Genomic DNA, 13,685 nt, shown 5'->3' with positions numbered 1-13,685 from the left:
ACTTATGCATTTGATGGACTCCCACTGAGCCACTTACACTATCATGGACGCCCACTGAGCCCATGTTGCTTATGCCGACTCAATAGATGGACTTACTTCCCGAACGTTGGGTAAGTAATCAATTCATTTACCAAAACTGCAACCTTGTTGCGAATATAAAATACACCCCAGAGCCGGATTCCCCAGGTTTTGAACGAGTATTTAAATCCCCTTTAAAAGGAAGATCTTAAATATAAAAATGAGTTTTGGGATCCGCTCTAACTTTTAAAAATCATTTTGAAGACTCGAAAACACTTTAAAGAATGTTTGGAGTAAAGCTGATTTAATGAAGTAAACCAGTCCTCAGAATATTTAGAAAATGACTGAATATAATTATTTAAATAATATTCCCATAAAGAATAATCTTTTATAAAAATAATTGAAGTAGAAGTATTGAAATTTATACTTGAAACGAGTATTAAATAACCAAAGATATACTTATATAAAAGTATTATCTTTATTTGAATAATCGAAAATAAGTTTGATTATTTACACCTTATTCTTTAATAAAATAAAGAATATATCTCAGCAAATAATCGGAGTCATAGATCCTCAAATGAATATTCAAATAATATTCATTAATTAATATAAACTGAGTCATAAGCCCTCGAATGAATATTCAAATAATATTCAGATAAATAAATAAAAGGAGTCATAAGTCCTCGAATGAATATTCAAATAATATTCAGATAAATAAATAAAAGGAGTCATAAGTCCTCGAATGAATATTCAAAATAATATTCAGATAAATAAATAAAAGGAGTCATAAGTCCTCGAATGAATATTCAAAATAATATTCATTTAACATAAAGGAGTCATACGCCTTCGAATAATATTCGAAATAATATTCAATAATAAAATAAAGTTAAAGTAATCGAATAAACCTTATTCGATTAATAGTTTTGAAAACTATGACCATATATATATATAAGTATATATATATATATATCCATATATACAAAATCTACTCGGGATCCTCGACTCCCGGTTTTAGAAAATATTTCCACCTTTGGGTCCCTATACTAAGGGTATACGCAACTACTTGCTTATTTCTAGCATAGGTATTATGCAACTATAAGCATTGAAATCAACAGATAGATAACCAGATTACGAAACAGACATGCATATATACCATATTAGCATGCTCCAATATATCGCAAAATTTGCTAATAACAATCATGCAATATCACAAGATAATGCATATACAAGTGTATACATCACAACAACAGTATAACGGATAGAATACTTGCCTGAGCGACTTGGGGGTGAGAAAGGCTCGGGACGAGTCTGATAACCTATAAACAACAAGTAAGTTGGAATTAAACCAAAATCACTTGTAAACCTATACTTTAACTAACTTAGACTCTAACGCTTGTTTTGCGCTCACCGATTCGCTTAAGTCACTCGGGTACCCTCGGCTCCACCATTTTTAATAATTTAACCTTTACGAGTTTTAAAGCGATTCCTTCGCGAATGTCTTACCAACTGCCTAACACACTTACCATAAATGTTTCATACATTAATTAACCCTTTTTGGTCTTTAACCTATGTTTCAAAGTAAGGCGAGGGAAAAAGTTTCGTTCGCGAAACGCCGTTACTTGAAACGGTCGTTTCTCCTAAACCGTGCATCGGAATCGAACGAACTACATATCAAAACGAAGCTCGTAACATGAGCTATCTAAACATGGCAGTGGTCATAATCTAGCAGGGGGTTCTCGGGTCCTAATGCTATGCACAAAAACAGTCCAAAGAAAATCGGACGTTACGACGGCTATGTTTACGCGATTTCCCAATTTTTAACCATTCAAAACCAACCACAAACCAACCTCAAATCCAACATACAACCAACATCCATCCTCATCACATCATAACAACCCCAACCAATTCAATTTAATAATTCATACTTATGCTTAAACTTAACTTTAATCATACTTAAGTTCCTTTAAATCAAAACCACAACAATTACCATTCCATTTCACTACCATTCCAAATCCCAAACTCTAAATCATAACAACAAGCTACAATATCAACCCACTAATCAAAATCTTCTTATAATATATAGGAATCTAGGGTTTGGAGATGGTATACCTTCCTTGAAGTGGTGGGTGGAGCTAGGAAGCCTTAAGAAGCTTGGAGAAGTCTTAAGAATGCTTGGATCTTCAAGAAAACCAAGAAAAGTTCAAGTTAAAAAACTTGAAAACACTATTCATTGTCTTCTTCTTTGATTAAATGAAGAAGATTGAGAAAAAATTAATGGCTTAAACTCATGATATAGTCCTAACTAAGCATGAAGATGATTAGGGAATTATCTTACCAATTTAGGAAGCTTGGATCTTTGATTTTTGAAATTCTTGCCTTTGAAAATGCTAAAAGCCGAGAGCTCTCAAGAACAAGCCTTGGTTGCTTTTGATTTTTTGATGAGAATGATTTTTTACTTGGCTTGGTTGACTTGTTTTGTATTTGATTTAGTCAATTACTTTCTTGCCCTTGAAATTGTGTGGTTACAAAGCTACCACACCTCCTTCCTTCCCATGTCATGCTTATGTCATCCTCATGATGTCATCCTCCCTTCCTTGTCCTCTTTCTATTGGTTGGATGACATCCTTCCCACTAATCCCTTTGATTAACTTCCTAATCGTTTGCCTAATGACCGCTGATCTGTTATACGGTTCGCTTAACTTTCGTTCTCGTTTATCGTTTGAAGGATCATACCCGGAATCTTATTACTTAGGTTCCCTTAACCTTTCTCAATACATTATATTCCTTTTTATGATCCTCTATTATAATCCTTTAATTTAAATCCTTTTTATCCTGTTACCTTATACTCGATTCTCTCCGTATCTTGTGGATTTCCGGGAAAAACCAAAGTGTTCGGAATTGGATTCTGACGATCTTTACATACACTTATATACTTCATAGAGTACTAATAATATCCCAGAATATCCATAACAGAACCCCTACATAGTGTGGCGTGAAAAGTTTTCTCATTCAGCTAAAACACTATTCACAAGGGTTACAAAAAGTTGAAAAATTTTGGGGTTATTACAATTAAAGCTAGATTGACATAGCTGACATCTTCATCCTCATCCAAACCATCTGCTGCCCAGTCATTTTCTTGTGTAATAAAAGCTCTTCCTTTTGTTTGAGCAACTCTAAATACTTCTGTTTATAGTCCACAGGCTCAAACTTCTTTTTGCTGGAATCTGAATTTTTACACTCACTGGAAAAGTGCCCTGCCAAGCCACATTTGAAACACTTGAATTTTGATTTATCCACTATGTTTCTATTTGGCTTAGCTGCTCCAAAGTTCTTCTTGAACTTGAGCTTGGCAAATCTTCTGGAAAGAAATGCAAGATGTTCATCAATATCATCCATATCATCATGGCTCAAAGAATCTTCATTTTCTGCTACCAGCCCCTTGCCCTTCTTTTCACAGACCTTTGAAGTGGACTCAACAGCTTCTATCTTCATCTCCTTCTCTTTCTCTAACTCAGCAACTAGTGTAATGGACCCTCCTTTTTTTCTCCCTTTCTCCATTCTTTCATCTTGCTCTATTTCAAGCTCACAAGTCTTTAGAATGCCATACAGTCTCTCTAGTGTAAATTCCTTGTATTCTTGTGAATTTCTCAATGCATTGGTTTCCATTCTTTTGGAAGGGATCTCAGGAATTTGAGGTTAGAATCTTTGGTTTGGTAGACTCTTCCATGCAGCTTCAGAGCATATAGTAGCTTTTGAAATCTACTAAAGATATCAGTGAGAGTTTCACCTTCTTCACAGTGGAAATGCTCATATTGATGAATTAGTAACTGCATCTTGTTTTCTCTAACTTGTTCAGTGCCATCACAAATTATTTGAATGGTGTCCCAAACCTCCTTGGTTGTCTTATAATTGATGATGTTGTCAAACATGTCACCATCAACTCCATTGAATAAAATATTCATGGCATTCTTGTCTTTCCTGACTTGTTTAATATCAGGATCTGACCATTCATGCCTTGGCTTGGGAACTGATGGCTCATTTCCAGTTGCAGCTGTCATTGGTACATGAGGACCTCTCTCTATGCAATCCACATAGGCCTCATCTTGAGAAAGTAGATGAAGATGCATCTTTACCTTCCAGTGATGGTAATTATCTTTGTCTAGAAAAGGAATCTTGACTCCAACATCCTTCTTGTTCATCTTGCTATTTGTTGTGATCTTTAAACTCTTTGTGCTTCAAGAGCTCGCTCTTATACCAATTCTTAGTCCCTAACAATGCAACAAAAATTACAGCAGGGGGTTGAATGTAGTTCTAGTAAACTTTTTCTTGAACTATAAAATGTTCTAACTCAAACTATATATATAAGTGTTTTGATTTGCAAGGTGCGGAATCACAAGTTAAATAAATCAAAAACACAAAGTAATAAAAACAAAAGTTTTTAAAACTTTCTGATGGATTTAAAAGTATCCACCATATATATATATATATCGATTTAAGAACTCTGTGAAGAACAAATTGTTTCACAGCTGTTTTACAAGTGAACAAACAAACTACAGAGAAATTCTTAACAGTTACAGCTTTTTCTATTTCTCTCTTTTAAAGTGTTTGCTTAGTTGTTTGATTCACTAGCTACACTTGGTTTATATATCACCAAGTTTACATGGTAATAAGATAGGATAATAAAACAAAACTATCAAGTCAAACTCCATGCTGCTTCACTACTCCATTCCAGCATCTTTGAAAATCTTCTTAACTTGCATGGAAATGGTAATGCTTCTTTGTTCTTCAATTCCTGTTAAACAGGCTCCCACATTCCTTTTGTAAACACCCAACGCATGTGACTGTCTTGTCACTGTCAACAGATGTTTGAATTGATCATCCGTCGGGTACATGCTTGTCATCCGTCGGGTTGCCTTGTTGATCATCCATCCGGTAGCTTTGTTGATCATCCGTCGGGTAGCTATTTGACACTTGACTTCATTTCACTTATGCGGAATTACAAGACATCTTATATTTACAGTTAATCAGCCTATTCTGCATATCTAATAATAGTCAACATGACTCAAATGCTACTACAGGATCTATATAAACTTGTTCATAGAAATGTGTTACAATACTTATTGTTACATAAGCTACTCACTCGATGGATGTCAAATCATCATCCGTCGGGACAATATTGAGTTATCCGTCAAGACTATATTTGATCATCCATCGAGTGCTACATTTTTCACTAACTTCAATCTACTAAGGTGTTTTGTTAATGTAATCATCAAGTTCATAACATATTCCCAACAAAGGATATTCCCAACAGGAAGGTATTGACTATGATGAGACATTTGCTCCTGTTACTAGGCTGGAAGCAATCAGAATCTTTTTGGCATATGCTGCTCACAAGAAGTTCAAGGTCTTCCAGATGGATGTCAAGAGTGCATTTCTCAATGGAGAGCTTGAAGAGGAAGTCTATGTTGCACAACCACTAGGATTTGTGGATCCTAGACATCCTGACTATGTTTACAGACTTGATAAAGCACTCTATAGACTGAAGCAAGCACTTAGAGCATGGTATGAAAACTTGCTCGGTTTCTACTTGAAAGTGGATTCAAAAGAGGTACAATAGATAAAACCTTATTTTATCTGAATAAAGGTAAAGATTTGCTATTAGTTCAAATTTATATGGATGATATCATTTTTGGATAAACTAATCAAACACTGTGTGATAAGTTTTCAAAGTTGATGCATTCAAGATATCAGATGAATATGATGGGAGAGATGAGCTATTTTCTAGGCTTACAAATTAAACAAACTGATAATGGCATCTATATTAATCAGTCAAACTACACGAGAAATCTACTAAAGAGGTTTAATATGCAAGAAAGTGCAACTGTAAGTACTCCTATGGCAACTGCTACAAAGCTTGATCCCCATGAAGGTATAACAGTTGATGTCATAAGCTACAGAGGTATGATTGGTTCTCTTTTATACCTAACTACTAGTAGGTCAGACATTATATTTGTCACTTATTTGTGTGCAAGATTTCAGGCAAATCCAAGGGAGCCGCATCTAATTGCAGTAAAGAGAATTTTCAGATACCTCAGGGGTACTGTTTCACTTGGACTTTGGTATGCAAGGGAAGCTGATTTTGCACTATGTGGTTATTCAAATGCTGATTTTGCTGGATGCAAAATAGACAGGAAGAGTACATCCGGAAGCTGTCAGTTTTTGGGAGGCAGATTAGTCTCATGGTTCAGCAAGAAGCAGAATTCTATTTCTACTTCAACTGTTGAGGCTGGATATATTGTAGTTGGAAGTTGTTGTGCTCGATTGTTATGGATGAGGAATCAGCTCATGGACTATGGATTATCATTTTCAAAAATTCCTATTTATTGTGATAATCAAAGTGCTATTACCATGATAGGAAATCCAGTACAACACTCTCTTACAAAACACATCAGTATCAGATATCACTTCATAAGAGAGCATGTCATGGAAGGAACCATATAACTTCATTTTGTTCCTACTGATCAGCAGTTGGTTGATATCTTCACAAAGCCATTACCTGAAGCAACATTTACAAAGCTTGTAAATGAACTTGGTATGGATAATTGGGACAAGTAAATTTATTTTAATTTATATTTGATCAAATCCTGATGTATACTGATCAAATCCTGATATGTCCTAAATGCTGTGTTTTTAGATATTAAGCCAGAAATATTTGATGTATTTCATTTTTATATGCTTGATAAATTAAGTGAATTTATTTGCTAAGTATGCATGTATGAATAATTATATCATTGTCATCATTAAGTTAATTCTTCACTTAATAATTGGTTAGTCTCTTAGTCCCTTGATATTCTTTTGGCTATTTAACCGTCATTTCAGCTCGGTCATATCATCTCCTATTCTCACACAAAATGATTCTCTCTCTCTTATTTCTCACTATTTTCTTCCTTCATAAAAATGGTTCTTGTAAACATGTTCATGAACTATGAGAACTTCAACGTCGAGTTCAGTTGTGATGACTGGAAACAGGAATGCCACATCACTGCCATTCCCGATGAGATATGGAACTTGGTTCCACAAGAGATTCATACAATCTCCAGTTCTTTGAGATGGACTATCAACTCCATCTTCATCACTTGGAAGAAGCACGGAGAGAGGCTCTTCTTCAGCAAGAATGGATCATCCGTCTTACGGTGCTAGTTGTCAATAGCAGGAGGAACTAATTGACAACCTTAGTTCTTTGACCAAGGCTGTTGATGTTCACCATCTTAGACTAGGATTATCTTGTAATCTTTTTGCATGTAATCTACAAATTTAATGAAATTTACTCTTCTAATATATTAATGAAATTTCTTTTTGCAAGATTTAATCTATGCTTATCTCGTATTATATGCATGTGAATGTTCTTGTTGAAGCCTGTTAATCTTTACATCATCTACTTAAATTGTATATCTTGATGATTGTTTTGATTAAAATTGTGGTTACTAATAATTTGTGTTGCTTTGAAAAACAAATATTGAATTCGAATCGACATATCCTGAGTTTGTCAAATCCCGATAGAAATAAGGTCTCAAATACTGACGACAGGTCAGCACGTTCTAATTCAGATTATTAGTCTTAATTAATTTCTGAGTAGTTTTCTTGCTACAATTAAGTATCTTACTTAATTATTGGTTAATGGTGGATTATCTGATAAACAAATTTCTACAGTTGTGTCTTGACATATATGTATGTATTTTGTCTTTACTTCCGTAATTTACTCCACCGTCAAATTCTATAACTTAGTAATTGTTACCTGTTCAAAGTCATATTCACTTAATTACCTTCTTCATATGAATGTGTTATACTCCAGAATAGAAAAGTTATAAAACCAGAAGAAATTATGTGACACAATTCATCATACACATAGTTTCACTGTACACATCTCACACTTACTCTCTCGCACAAGTTATTCACATCATGACAACTTCTGAAGTTTCACCAATCTTCAGTCAAACCACAATCATTCATGGAAACACATTTGGCACTAACAATTACTTAGCTCTGCTTACACATCAGTAGCTACCATCATCTTTTCATGATATTCAGGATTTTCTCCTTCTATGTCTAATTGGATATGCTCTCACAAATCCTGTTAAGGTGTCATACAGGGTTGTCATGCAGGTCTGCAATACAGCTGTGGTAAATTCAACAAACACTAGCTTTCCCTATGAATATGAGGGCCAAAGATATGAAGTTGATGCTGATATTCTGCTCTAAGCCTTGAGATTGCCTGCCCTTGATGGTGCTCCTAATACTCATACTACTGAATAGTTGTTTGATATTCTAAGGATCTTACGCTATTAAGGGAAAATCACAATCATTGGAAAACTGGCTAGGATTAAACTGAAAAGAGAGTGGAACATTTTCTTTGACTGCATCAATAGGTGTTTCTTGAATAAGACAACAAATTTTGATGCTCTTCCATCCACATCTCCGAGAATTGGGTACTCTCTTCTTCACTCTGGTAATTTTGATTATGGTAATACTATACTACAGTTCATAATTTCTAGGAGAGCAGATGCTTCAGGAGTAATAGGGTATACTAGATTTGTACAACTGATTTTCAATTCTCTATGCCCTAATGCTAGTTTTGATGATGATGAATTACTCCCTATTTTTTAAATTTCAGAAAAAAGCAATCACTGATCATATTAAAAGGGATGAAAAGAATAAATTTGCAGGACCTCCCTTTCTTTCTAGAGAGGTCAGGCAATTTCTGTTAAGAAATAAACCTACTCCTACACAAGTTCCTGCAAATCCTGATGTTGGCACCTCTGTCACAGTTCCTGATGCTGAGAATCAAGAAACCACCCATCTTGTTTCTAATCCAAGCATTTCTTCTTCCAAACAGCAAACACATCAAGCTCTTAAATTAGCCTCCTCTGACGTCTCTCAAAAGACATCAGTTGTAACAAAGAAAAGGTTGTTTAAGAAATCTGTCACATCTGGACATAAAGCTAAACAAGCCTCACTGAGTGAGAGTGGGAAGAAAGAAGTCTGCTTTCCAATCAGGAAATGAAGAATGATCATATAAGAAGATTCTGACTCAGATGATCAGATGCCAATAGGATCCTTATCAAAAATTAGGAAGTCCATTGATCAACATCCTGATGACTCTGTAAACACTACTGGAACCAAGGAGCCAACTACTGATGCTAGTACTCTGCTTGACAATCTTCCAGTAAATGAAGCAACTGCTGAACACAAGAAAACTTCAAAGAGCCAGTTGAAAAAAAAAGTGAAGAAGTAGTTGGATACATCAGAATGAAGAAGAAGACTCAGCCTCTTGCCAAAGATGTTGTAACGACCAAAACATTACGCTTGTATTATATTATAATAAAGATAAATTATGTGTATTATTATGTGATTAACTATGTTGAGTCGTTAAACCCTAATTGCTATGTGTTACATGTTGTCTGTTTTGATCCGAACGTGTTTTGGATATTTATTGAGTGTTTTATCGCAAGTTATATATTTTCTATCAAAACCCGTACAGCTCAAACAGTTTTTTAAAAGCCTGTTTTTCAAACAAAATTATTGGTCCTATTTTACCAAAAACAACCTATACCATATCGCTATTCTGAACCCCTGGATATTTTACAAATTTACCTTTTTCGCGAAAAATGACTTTTCCGGACCCCTTCGGGTACCAAAAACCCCACAAAAATCACATTTTTATTTTTATATGATCATGAAATTATCATACATTATTTTTCTTTGCATTTTTGTAATATTCATAATTTTTGGGAATTTTTGACATTTATTTTATATTTATGGGATATTTAAAAATTCATTATTAATACCCAACAATTATAAAAATTGGGGCCAAATATTTTTATTAGATGTGTAATTAGACCCTTAATTTTATTTAGGGGTATTATTTTCCATACTATAAGTAGCTGGATTATTATTAATTTTTAGGTAATTAATTATTAAAAATCAGATTAATAAAAATTAGAAAGTGTTGGTGAGTTTTGTGTTCTTGAAAGAGGGAGAAGATCAATCAATGGTTTTGGGAGATTTACTAATCCATTGAAAAAACTCGTGTAACCGATACAATCCTTGTGAAGAGACGAATCTATTGATACTAATATCATCAACTGAGGTTTGTTAAATCTTAAAATCAATTTTTGTGTTCTTGGCATGAATTTCGATTTCTGAGTTTAAGGGATCCTTTAATTGTTTGATTGATTCAGTTAGTTTTGTTGTAATCTTAGGAGTAATCGGGTATTTTTATCTCGATTTTAGGACCCTTGAATCGATATGTTAGGTCACACACACACTGTAGAGGGGGTGAATACAGTGTATAGTACACTCAAATCGAACTTTAAGAACTTAAGTAACAGAAAACAAACTTTATTGAAATAATAAACTCTGTTACAGTATGGAACTGTTACCTCTCAGTGATGAACAAATATCACGAGAGCTACTAGGGTTACAATGAATAATCTTCTCTAATAATGATAACACTTATAGTGTAAACCCTATGTCTGTGTTTATATACTACACAGTTACAAGATAATCGCTAATTGATATGGAATATAATTCTGCTTCCTAAAATATATCAATCAGATATCTTTTCTTCCAAGTATTCCATTCTTTACGGAATTCCTTCTTCATGCATATCTCTTCTTATATTTATCTTGATCTTCTTTCCTTTAATCAGCTACTGTCCTTATCTGATTGTCCTTCAGCATTTAAGTTCTGATATCTATCTTCTGATGATTATCTCCTGATAACATAAGTACTGATATCCTTAAGTCCTGACTTCCAGTATAAGTACTGATCAACAGTTAAGTACTGATTTATCCTGTTCAAATAAGATCTGAAAGCTAAACATAAAACATATTAGCCATGACATTATCAAATATATCTAACAATCTCCCCCAACTTGTAAATTAACATAATATACAAGTTTAACAGATATTTGATGATGTCAAAAACATTAAGTACAAATGCATGAGAATTAGACTAGATAAATACAACTTACAGTCCTTAAAGCTTTTACCAATTTCAACTTCTGATAACAACTTCAGTCTGTATAAATATCAGTATTTAAGCAGTTGTAGATCTTCGACTTGGCTTCATCATTTTCTGATCTCTCTGATGTTAGGAGTTATTCTGAGATAGTTCTTCAACAAACATTTCTCAGCATATCTTAGTTCATCAATCATTCTCCTTTTGACATCTTTAAGCTCTGCAGTATCTTCACCAGTTTGAAAGATTGCAGCTCTGAGATCATTGATCTTTGCTTTTCTCAACTCCTGATCTAGTCTTATGACATAAGCTTTGTCAGACTCCAGATTGAATTCAACTCCCTTAATACCAAGATATGTTCTGATCTGTGCAGTATTAGGCTTCATATCAACAATATCACCATTGTGATCTCTGTACTTTGGAACATATATGCTGTCAGACTTAACAGAATAAAGCCTTTTCTGTCTCTGAATCTGTTCTTTTAAGTAGTTTGCAGCAGTCTCTGTTATTCTGTCATCCACTTGAAGTAAGAAAAGTACATGCTCCAATTCTTCAAAATACTTCAATAGAATGGCATTTTATCTTATATGATAAACCCTACCATCTATCATGAAATACAACATGATGTATTCTTTCAAGTAGGTATGGTAAACCATCTGTACATATTCCAGTTGATTCAATCTCTCAGGAGTTGCTCCAATACCTGGTTCACTCAAGGAAGTTGGATCATTGCTAGTGTTGTGTACTCTTCTTTCATCAGCACTTCCCAATCCAGTTTTATCTCTAGCTTCCTTTCCAGTAACTACTCTTGCTTCAAAACCACTTGCAGTAGTCTTCAAAGATTGAGTCTGTTTTGCTTTAGTGAATCCTGGTAAGAGTGTCTTTGATCTATTTTCTGATATCAAGTTAACTTGAGCTCTGTCAGAGGTTACTTGCTTCTTCTGAATATCAGAACTTACAATTTCTTGACTCTGAACAACTTGAGCCATGTCAGAGGTTGTTTTAAGAACTTTTCTTGAAGTCAGAGCAAGATCATCCTTTTCATCAGTAATTTCTTCTTCCTCAGGAGGTACATAAACCTTGATAGGTTCACCAACCTTTTCTTTACCCTTGGATCTTGGGTCTATCTGTGGTTGTGATCTTGCCAACGTTGCTTCAGTATATGTCCTTTCTTTGATCACAATGCCTTTGAGTTTTGGAAGTGAAGTTTTACCAGAAGCTTCAGATTTAGATGTGACTTTCTCTGATTTAAGTCTAGCTTCTTCTTCCTTTAAACTTTCCAAGTCCAATCCTGGATTTTCTTGAAGAAATAACTGTCTTGACATTTCCTCATCAAGATCTAGAAGTTCATCAGAACTTATCCTTTTACCAGCAGCAGAACTTATTCTTTTCCCAGTATCAGAACTTGTCCTGTGACTAGCTTGTCTTGATGTAAACCTTCTACCTTGACTATGACCGTTACCCATTGCAGAGTATCCTTGATCATCATTTCCATCATCCTTTCCTTGCAGTGTCTTGTTAGTGTTGCATTTGGACTTAATTACCTTCTCCCCCTTTTTGGCATCAGCAGGTAGTAAAAGAGAGATAAGTAATTCCACTGAGGATTGGATTTCAGTAAGTTGCGATTGCTGAGAAGCTTGATTTGTCAGAATGTCATCAATCGGAGCTTGTTGTTTCTCTTGAGTTTTCTCAATATAAGCAATCCTGTTAATGGTAGGTTGAAAGAACTTTTTCTTATCAATTTTCCAAACTTGTTCTTGTTTGATAAAGTTCTCCTGAATCTTGTGTAGCTCTGCATGAGTAGTTGAATGAAGACCTTGTAGATGTTTAGTACTCAATGCAGCGACTCTAAGCTGAGTTTTTAAATCATCAGAATTTAACATTTCATCAGCTTTAGTCAAGTGCTCAGCAAGATGTATTGCAGTTGGAACACATGAAACTGAGTTCCATTCCTTAGTCCACTCCTGACCTGCAGGAGTTTCACTCCAAGGTACTGGTGCATCCCTGGTAACAAACTTCTTTACCAGTTCAGACTTAGGAAGAGTCTGTTGAGAAGTATGTCCTGAAGGACCTGCTTCATCAGCATCTACAGTTGGAGCAGCTTCACCAGTATCTCCAGCATTTGCAGCATCAGAACTTAAAGAATCAGTATCTTCTGATAAGACAACAGTGTGAGTAGCAATGGAGGCTTCAGCATCCTCTAATTGCTGATCTGATACTAAATTCTGATCAACAGCCATATCCTGATGCTCACCTAAAGTCTGATCATCAGCATCTTGATGCAGAGAAGGTGTTGTGGATAACTCTGGAGTTTGAACAGCATCAGTAACAGGTGTTGTGGAAGGATTATTTACTGTTGGAGCTTCTAAGAGAAATACTTCAGACACAACCAAGTGTTGAACATCAATATCAGCACTTGTGCCTGGAGCAACAAGAGACACAGATGGTGAGTTAGCCTTGTCAGATACAGCTTCCTGAGATGGAGTTGATGGAGAAGAAGTGACTGGAGCAAATTCCTTGTCTTGTGAGATCAGAGATTCCTGATCCCCTTCCTTAGCTGCTTCCTCTTCATCATCTGAAACTGGCCTTTGTGCCCTCTGTTTCTTGTACTTCTTTGTTGATTTGGATTCCTTGGGAGTTTCAGGAAC

This window comes from Apium graveolens, chromosome 9 (assembly GCF_009905375.1).
Source record: "Apium graveolens cultivar Ventura chromosome 9, ASM990537v1, whole genome shotgun sequence".
In the NCBI taxonomy this organism is placed as follows: Eukaryota; Viridiplantae; Streptophyta; class Magnoliopsida; order Apiales; family Apiaceae; genus Apium; species Apium graveolens.
This window is presented reverse-complemented; position numbering follows the sequence as displayed.